Here is a 7,935-nt window from a genome sequence, read left to right as displayed (position 1 = left end):
TATCAGTTGGCATCTCTACCAACACCACCACTCACTCCATTTCCTTGGTCCTTGTTCCGTTCAGGCAGTTGGGGCAGAACTCTGAGACACACAGGGGCAATTCCTGGCTTTCAATTTGTAAAAGCCCAGCTTTGGGATTGGAAAGAACACCATGCAGACATAATAAATTTGGGAAGCAGCTGATGACGAGGAACAAGGCCTCTAACCTGAGGCCAGATTAAGGTCCCCCAGGTTTGAGGGCAAGGATAGGGCAAGTAGGACTTCAGGAAAAGCCAGAAGAGAGTGGGATTCGGGAAAAAGGGTGTGCCAAAGCCTCCTGGAGAAGTGGGAATAGTGGGAATAGTGGGGAGGATTGCTCCTTTCTTTGGTAGAACTCCAGGTCACTCATGAGACTCTGGGTGGCACGGAATGTCTGGGCAGATGGACCTAAACACCCCATAGAATTTCCCATGGTCCAGTGCGGTGCTGTGACAACAAACTTGTCCCTGTCCTCTGAGAGGGGATTGGAAACAACTGAGAGAGGTCTGGACCTGAGGAGGCCCTGAGGTGGGGAACAGAGATGAGTCATACAGAGATGACTTGAAGACAAGGTGGGGACGAGGACATCTCGGGTGGATGCTGTCACCTGTACCCTTCTGGTAGACTGGAATATGCTGAGGTGACAAAAACAACTACAACAAAAACAAGTCTATGTGCCCCAAACAACCAAGCCTCATGTCTCACTCACACTACTGTTCTACTGCAGATCAGCTGAAAACTCTGTGCTGAGTCAGCCCTGTCTTTGCCTTGGGACCCAGTGGAGCAGCCTCTATCTGGAAAGTTGCCAGTCTCTGGGGCAGAGGAAAAAAGAAAGGATGGGAGAGGACTTCCCTGGTGGCACAGTGGTTAAGAATCCACCTGCCAATGCAGGGGACACGGGTTTGAGCCCTGGTCTGGGAAGGTCTCACATGCTATGGAGCAACTAAGCCCATGTGCCACAACTACTGAAGCCCGTGTGCCTAGAGCCTGTGCTCCACAGCAAGAGAAGCCGCGGCAATGAGAAGCCCGCGCACCACAGCAAAGAGTAGCCCCCGCTTGCCGCAAGTAGAGAAAGCCTGCGTGCAGCAACGAAGACCCAATGCAGCCAAAAATAAATGAATACATTTATAAAATTAAAAAAAAAAAAAAGGAATGGATGGGAGAAGCATGAACTGGCACTTGGTCTCATGATTCATTTGCCAAAGCAAGTCACACCACCACACTTACCTTCAGATGTGCAGGAAAGTACAACCCTCCCATGTGTTTGGAAGAAGCAAGTCTTTTTTTTTTTTTTTTTTTTTTTTTTTTTAGCAAGTCTTTTTGAGCAATGATTGCTTAATGATGGCCACAACTGCCCAAGCACAGAGCCTTGGTGTTATAAATGAACAGATGCTTATTACTCAGGGATCGGGAATAGAATTCCAAATTGGCTTAGTTTCTGCCACCAGGCAGAATGGAGGTTTGAAATAGAAATAAGCTGAGAAATTAAAGGAAGTTAAATCCTTAAGAACACTCGAGTTTGCACACTGGGATTTGTGTCCATCCTTCCAGTCATGCCAAGTGCTGCAGAAGAGACAGAACATGTTCCCTGAGGCTGTGAGTCATGCAGGATCAAAAACTCTGACCAAAGTGATCGTCATGGGCCAAAGTCCACCACTGGAGGACCTTTTCCACCTTCTTACCAAGATGAAGTGTCATTGGCAGGACGGGAGGTTTGCCTGGGAAGAGATAAAGAGACTGCTGCCTCCCAGCACAGGAGCTGGAGTAGAGGAGAGACCTGGAGTAGAGGGTTTTGAGAGAAGGAACGAGGAGGGCACTCGGAGCGTGAACGTCACAGATGAAAATGGAAGGTTTCAGAGACAACTTCCACCTGCTTCTAAACTTTATTTAATAGGAAACTATACTCAATATTTTGTAATAAGCTACAAGGGAAAAGAATCTGAAAAAGAATAGGTACTTATGTGTATAACGGAATCACTTTGCCATACACCAGAAACTAACACAACATTGTAAGTCAACTATTCTTCAGTTTTTTAAAAGAGCATTTTGAAAATTGTAAAAAAAAAATTTTAATATAATAACAGTCGCTCTTTATGAAGACCCCCACTCTGTGGCAGTGCCTGCACTTAGCGCATTAGTTATGCCAGCTCAGGATAACTTGTGAGACAGGTACCATTAACCTAGTTCAGAGAGGCTTCGCCAGCCCCACTCGCGCTCAGCACAGCAGTTACAAAGTTGGGACTGGGCGCTGGGGGTCACCTGAAGGATGGGCTGCGACGGAGGTTTCCATGCTCATCTAAATTCCTACACTTGCTCTCCCATCCCTTTCACATCTCCTTCCTCCCTTCATATCTTTCTGTGCCTCTAGCCCTGGTCTGAGAGTGGAGAAACACACAAAGACGGAAGTGGAGATGGACAGCCATCGCGTTATCCAGGCGGGAGTTGACATCGCTTGCTGAAAGGCTCATCCATCCTTAAGCAGTGCGAGAGTCTTTGCATTCGGGCTGTTTCTCCAGGCCTCCTCTGCCTCTCATTAATTTTGGTAGGGGCTGCTTGTCTTTCTTCTCTCTTGTTCAGTGCCCTTCTAATCTATTTTTCCATGTAAGCCCCGACACAATTTGATTTCCAGGTTGCTAGCAGGCTTCTCTCTGGCTTTGATTTATGTGCGCCTTCCCTGTGCCTCATGTCTTTGCCATATGGATGTGTCTTCGCTACCTTTTCTCAGTTTCTTTAAAGACCCACCGATGCTTGGCAGGACGTTGCAGAAATAATGCAGAATAAAAGACAGTTCTAGGGATCCTGGCATCTCAGGCTTGATGTTAGAATGAAGGAAGATTTAGAACTCCTCAGGGTGCAGAGAAAGAAAAGTGAAGGGCAGATTTTCAGCTGCTTATGGAGCAGTTTTTGAACTTCTTTTTACTGATTTCTGGCCCTTCGAAGACAGGCACGTAATGACACGGTTCAGAGTACAATGTGAAAGATCTGGGGGCTTAGTTTCAGCAGAGATTCCTCTGGCATCCGGCTGATTCTCCTGTTCTAGCTTCCCACCCTCATTCTCCCCACGTCTGTCCCTTCTCCCCACCACCGCCACCCCCAGAGAAGTCATAGGAGGATCAAGCGCCTAATGAACGTTTCAGACGTTCATTGTTTTTTGTTGTTGTTGTTTGCTTTTTTGCGGTACGCCGGCCTCTCAGTGTTGTGGCCTCTCCCGTTGCGGAGCACAGGCTCCGGACGCGCAGGCTCAGCGGCCATGGCTCGTGGGCCCAGCCGCTCCGTTGCATGTGGGATCTTCCCGGACCGGGGCACGAACCCGTGTCCCCTGCATCGGCAGGCGGACTCTCAACCACTGCGCCACCAGGGAAGTCCCGCACGTTCATTGTTTTACACAGCTGCAGATGCTGTTCAATGCCCCAGTTTTACTTTGTATTTTATTTATAACCCACCAGTCTTTATCCAAATGCCTTTTGCAAACCTAAAACTTCTTCAGAAAGACCCATGCCTCAAGGTGGGTGAAAATTAATTTAGAAACGAAATGGGGTGGGGAGCAGGGTGCATGCATGGCGCAGGGATGAAATGAACTTCCTTTATCCCCACTTAGCACAAATTCTTGAGTTTGCTCATGTGCCTTAAACCCAATGAATTCAGTAACATCACGTAAAGGATATGGAAAAGTGGTACAAACAGATGACAAGGGGTGTGTATGGACAACGTTTTGAATGAGTTTGCAAAGTTAAAGGGTCCTGTTAGTGGAGTTGATAGACTTTTGGAGGGCAAGAGGTCATTCAGGAGAGGCGTGTTGAATGTTTGATCCATTAAATGGTGCAAGACAAAGACAGCCATGCAGCTCAACACTGTTCATGGTCTCTGAACAGAGCACTGCAGGGGCCGGAACCCACTGGTTCCTGTCTTTCCCCCCTCCTGCAGCTGCGTCACACCTCACCATGATTATAATCCTGCAACAGCAGAGGAGGTTTAAGAGGAGGTCAGTACTTTATTTATTTTCTTATTTATTTATTTATGGCTGCTTTGGGTCTTTGTTGCTGCGCGCGGGCTTTCTCTAGCTGCGGCGAGCGGGGGCTACTCTTTGTTGCAGTGCTCGGGCTTCTCATTGCGGTGGCTTCTCTTGTTGCAGAGCACGGGGTCTAGGCACGCGGGCTTCAGTAGTTGTGGCACACAGGCTTCAGTAGTTGTGGCTCACAGGCTCTAGAGTGCAGGCTCAGTAGTTGTGGTACACGGGCTTAGTTGCTCCACAGCATGTGGGATCTTCCCAGACCAGGGCTCGAACCTGTGTCCCCTGCATTGGCAGGCGGATTCTTAACCACTGCGCCACCAGGGAAGTCACGAGGTCAGTACTTTAAAAAGAAAGGAAAAGCAATGGGCATCCTGGCATGGAACAGGTTAACCTTCAGCCAAATGGAACATTCCACCATGCAGTGTGGTCTACTGCCGGAATATTCCAGATAGCCTCAGCAGCAGGGAGTTAAGGGAGTGTTGGAGGGGAGGAAGGACTGAGGGGGGTTTGCTTGACCAGAAGTGGGAGGTGATTTCCTACTTGGTTGCTGGGAAGAAGGGAGGGGGAAGGTTTAGCTCTTGTAGTTATTAGATTACTGATTGATGACCTCAGCCAGTGACCTCTGAGCCTTGTTCCCTCATCTGTAAAATGGGGGGAATAATTTAAATAATTTTCATAATCCATTCCTTGAGCACGTCACGTGCCAGGTATTGCTCTAGGCACTGGGGAGACAGCAGTGCTCACAACTATGTCTTTACTCACAGAGGGCTTGGGTTCTAGGGAGGGAAGTGACAAATAGATTCGTGGGAAGTGTGTCTGATGGTGATGGACACCCTGGAGAAGGGTAAAGCAGGGGGAGGGGTGTTATGCCGTTGTAAGGGTGGGGTGGGTCAGGGCATGTTTGATAAGATGGTGTTGGAGCAGAGAACTGGAAGTGTGGGGAAAGCCCAGCCAGGTGCTGGGGCAGGAGGGCTTCCAGGTGGTGGCTGTGGGAGCAGAGTGTGGGTAGGAGAGGTGGCAGGGCCAGCTGATACTGGCCTTTTATTTAGGTGGCAGCAACCCCTTGGCTTTTTCACGCTGAGCAAGGTGGGGACCCATAAGAGGTTTAAGCAGGGGAGTGAGTGGCAGGATTTGACTTGCGCCCCACCCCCAAATAAGGGCATCATCTCCATCTCTCCCATTCCCCAAGTGAGACAGCTTGGTCAGAGGTTAGAGAATTACAATCTGTCATGAACCCACAGCTTCTGGCCTCATTTCTCACTCCTTCCTGGACGTCTCCAACTGGGTATCATCCTTGCTTCCCAGAGCTGATAGGCCCCAGTCCAAACTCACGCTCTGCCCTCACTCGATCACACTTCTTCCTCCTTTTGTTCCTACGCAGACTCGAAGCTTTCATGTCTCCTTGAAAGCCTGGAGTGTCTCCTTGCTTGTTCCCTAGACTGAGGGTTCCCCAACCCGAACTACATCCTGACCACCTTTCCCTCTCGTGGTTCACTCCTATACCCCCATTAAGACAATTGCAATGGCCTCTGAATCTGGCCTCCCTGCCTCTAGCCTTTCCCCTTGAAATCCATCCTGGAGCCAGATTAGCCTTCCTGGAGCCCTTCTCTCCATCCCCATTGACACCTGCCTCAGTGCAGTCCCCACTGTCTCACCTGACAATTGCAGAAGCCTTGCAACTGGTGTCTCTGACCTGCCCATACCCAATCCTAGTGCATTCTTCACACCGGACCCAAGTGATGTTTATCAGCTGTATGTGTGGTCACATTCCTCCGAACTCTCCTTGGCACTCAAAGTGCAGGCTCGCTGCCGTGACCTGTAAGGCCAACATGGACGAGTGTCCATTCCCTCTATGCCATCTCTGGCCACCCGCCTCCCTTGCCCCTGTCTTTCAACCACATCAGCCTTTTTTCCAGCCTCTTGAGCTCAGCAAAATCATTTTCTCTTTAGAGCCGTCACACAAGCGTGGAAGGTTCATTGCCCGAAGCTTCACCTGGCCATCACCCACCTCTCCTTCAGTTCTAAGGTCATTGTCTCAAAGGGCACGTCTCTGACCCCCAAACTCAGTGAAGTCCCCAGCCCCTCATTATTCTTTATAGGACCGTGTTCTTCATCTGCCTTATCATCACCTTTAATCAGGTATTGATAGGTATGAATTCTTCTTTATCACCTCTCCCCTCTATAAGCTCTGTAAGAGCTGGGCCTGTGTGTGTCTTTCCCAACGCTGTGTGCCAGGCACAGACAGGCACGCTGATAGCTGTTGAACAAGACTGTTGAGTAGATCAAGGAATAAACGAGCGTCCCTTCTCTGGCTCCACTATATCACCCAGGGAAGTCCAGGTTTGTTGGACCTTAATTCCCATCCTTACTCTTCACACGTCCGTGCTCCAGGAATGCAGAACTCCTCCGTCTTCTTCCCACAGCTCCTGCACTTTTCTGCCTTGCTGGTTTTATTATGCCACTACTTAAAATATTTCGTAAACGAAGGAATGAAGGACTGGTCCTAAATCATACCCAGTCTTCAAGGCCCTTATCAAATGGGCTGTACCTGCCATGAAGCATAAACGATAGCCCCAGCTGGAATTAATTTCACCTGCTCTCTGGCTTTCATAGCACTTTCTCTGTAACCACTGAAGGCATTTGTCACGTTTTACCTCTTTTTTTTTCACGTTTCTTTCTGCGTATCTGAGTTTCTCTACGAAACCATGAGTCTCTCGAGGGCACAATCCATGTTCTCATCACCTCTGTAAATGCCACCGCGCGATGCTTCAGCGTAAGTGAGGTAAAAAAAATTATTACGGGTTATTGATTCAAAGTGATTACGATTTTTCAAAGCACTTAAATGGTAGTTCCCTCTAGAGGCACATGGAGGTGCCCTAACCAAGCGAAACGACACGGACTGCTCTAGGTGGATTCGTTTCTAAACTATTTTATATTTGTTTTTTAATATTTATTTTTAAATTGAAGTGTAGTTGATTTACAAGGTTGTGTTAATTTCTGCTGTAGAGCAAAGTGATTCAGTTATACATATATATATATACACATTCTTTTTTAAAAACTTTTTTTTTCCATTATGGTTTATCACAGGACATTGAATATAGTTCCCTGCTGTACAGTAGGACCTTGTTTATCCATCCTGTATATAATAGTTTGCATCTGCTAATCCCAAACTCCTAATCCACCCCTCCCCCAGCCCCTACCTCTTGATAACCACAAGTCTGTTCTCTATATCCATGAGTCTGCATTTCTAAAATTTTAAAGATGATGGGGTCCCTTCTGAATTCTGTCTCACTGATCATCATATTGACCAGCTGTGGATGACAGGAAAGAAATGTAAGAGACGATGTAGCGGGTAACGCAAGAGAGTTAATAAATTAAAAACAAAGATTGCATCTGGTCAGAGAGACAAGGCGAAACACAACGCCTGCTTTCTCTGAATGAGGGGCCCTGTGATCGCAGACTATGGATATAATATTGATATCATGGGCCTCCAAATAAAGAAGGGCTGGGGGCTGTGTCATGGAATGAATTGTGCCCTCTCGAAATTCATATGTTGAAGCCCTAACCCCCAATGTGGGTGATATTTGGAAATGGGGACTTTGGAGGTGCTTAGGTTTACTTGAGGTCATGAGGGAGGGGTCCCATGGTGGGATTAGTGTTCTTATAAGAAGAGAGACCAGAGCTCTCTCTCTGCCATGTCTGGACACAGTGGAGGTGGCTGTCTACAAGCCAGGGAGAGGGCCCTCCCCCAAAACCTGGCCATCTGGCACCCTGATCTCCAACTTCCAGCCTCAAGAACTGTAAGAAAATAAGTCTCTGTTGTTTAAAGCACCCAGTCTCTAAACTTTTGTTGGGCATCCCGAGCTGATTCAGATGGGCTGTGTGAATGGGAGGGGCTGCCTTTG

The sequence above is a fragment of the Lipotes vexillifer genome, unplaced genomic scaffold (assembly GCF_000442215.2).
Source record: "Lipotes vexillifer unplaced genomic scaffold, Lipotes_vexillifer_v1.1 scaffold628, whole genome shotgun sequence".
NCBI lineage: Eukaryota > Metazoa > Chordata > Mammalia > Artiodactyla > Lipotidae > Lipotes > Lipotes vexillifer.
The sequence above is the reverse complement of the archived record's forward strand: the minus strand, read 5'-3'. Positions refer to the sequence as shown.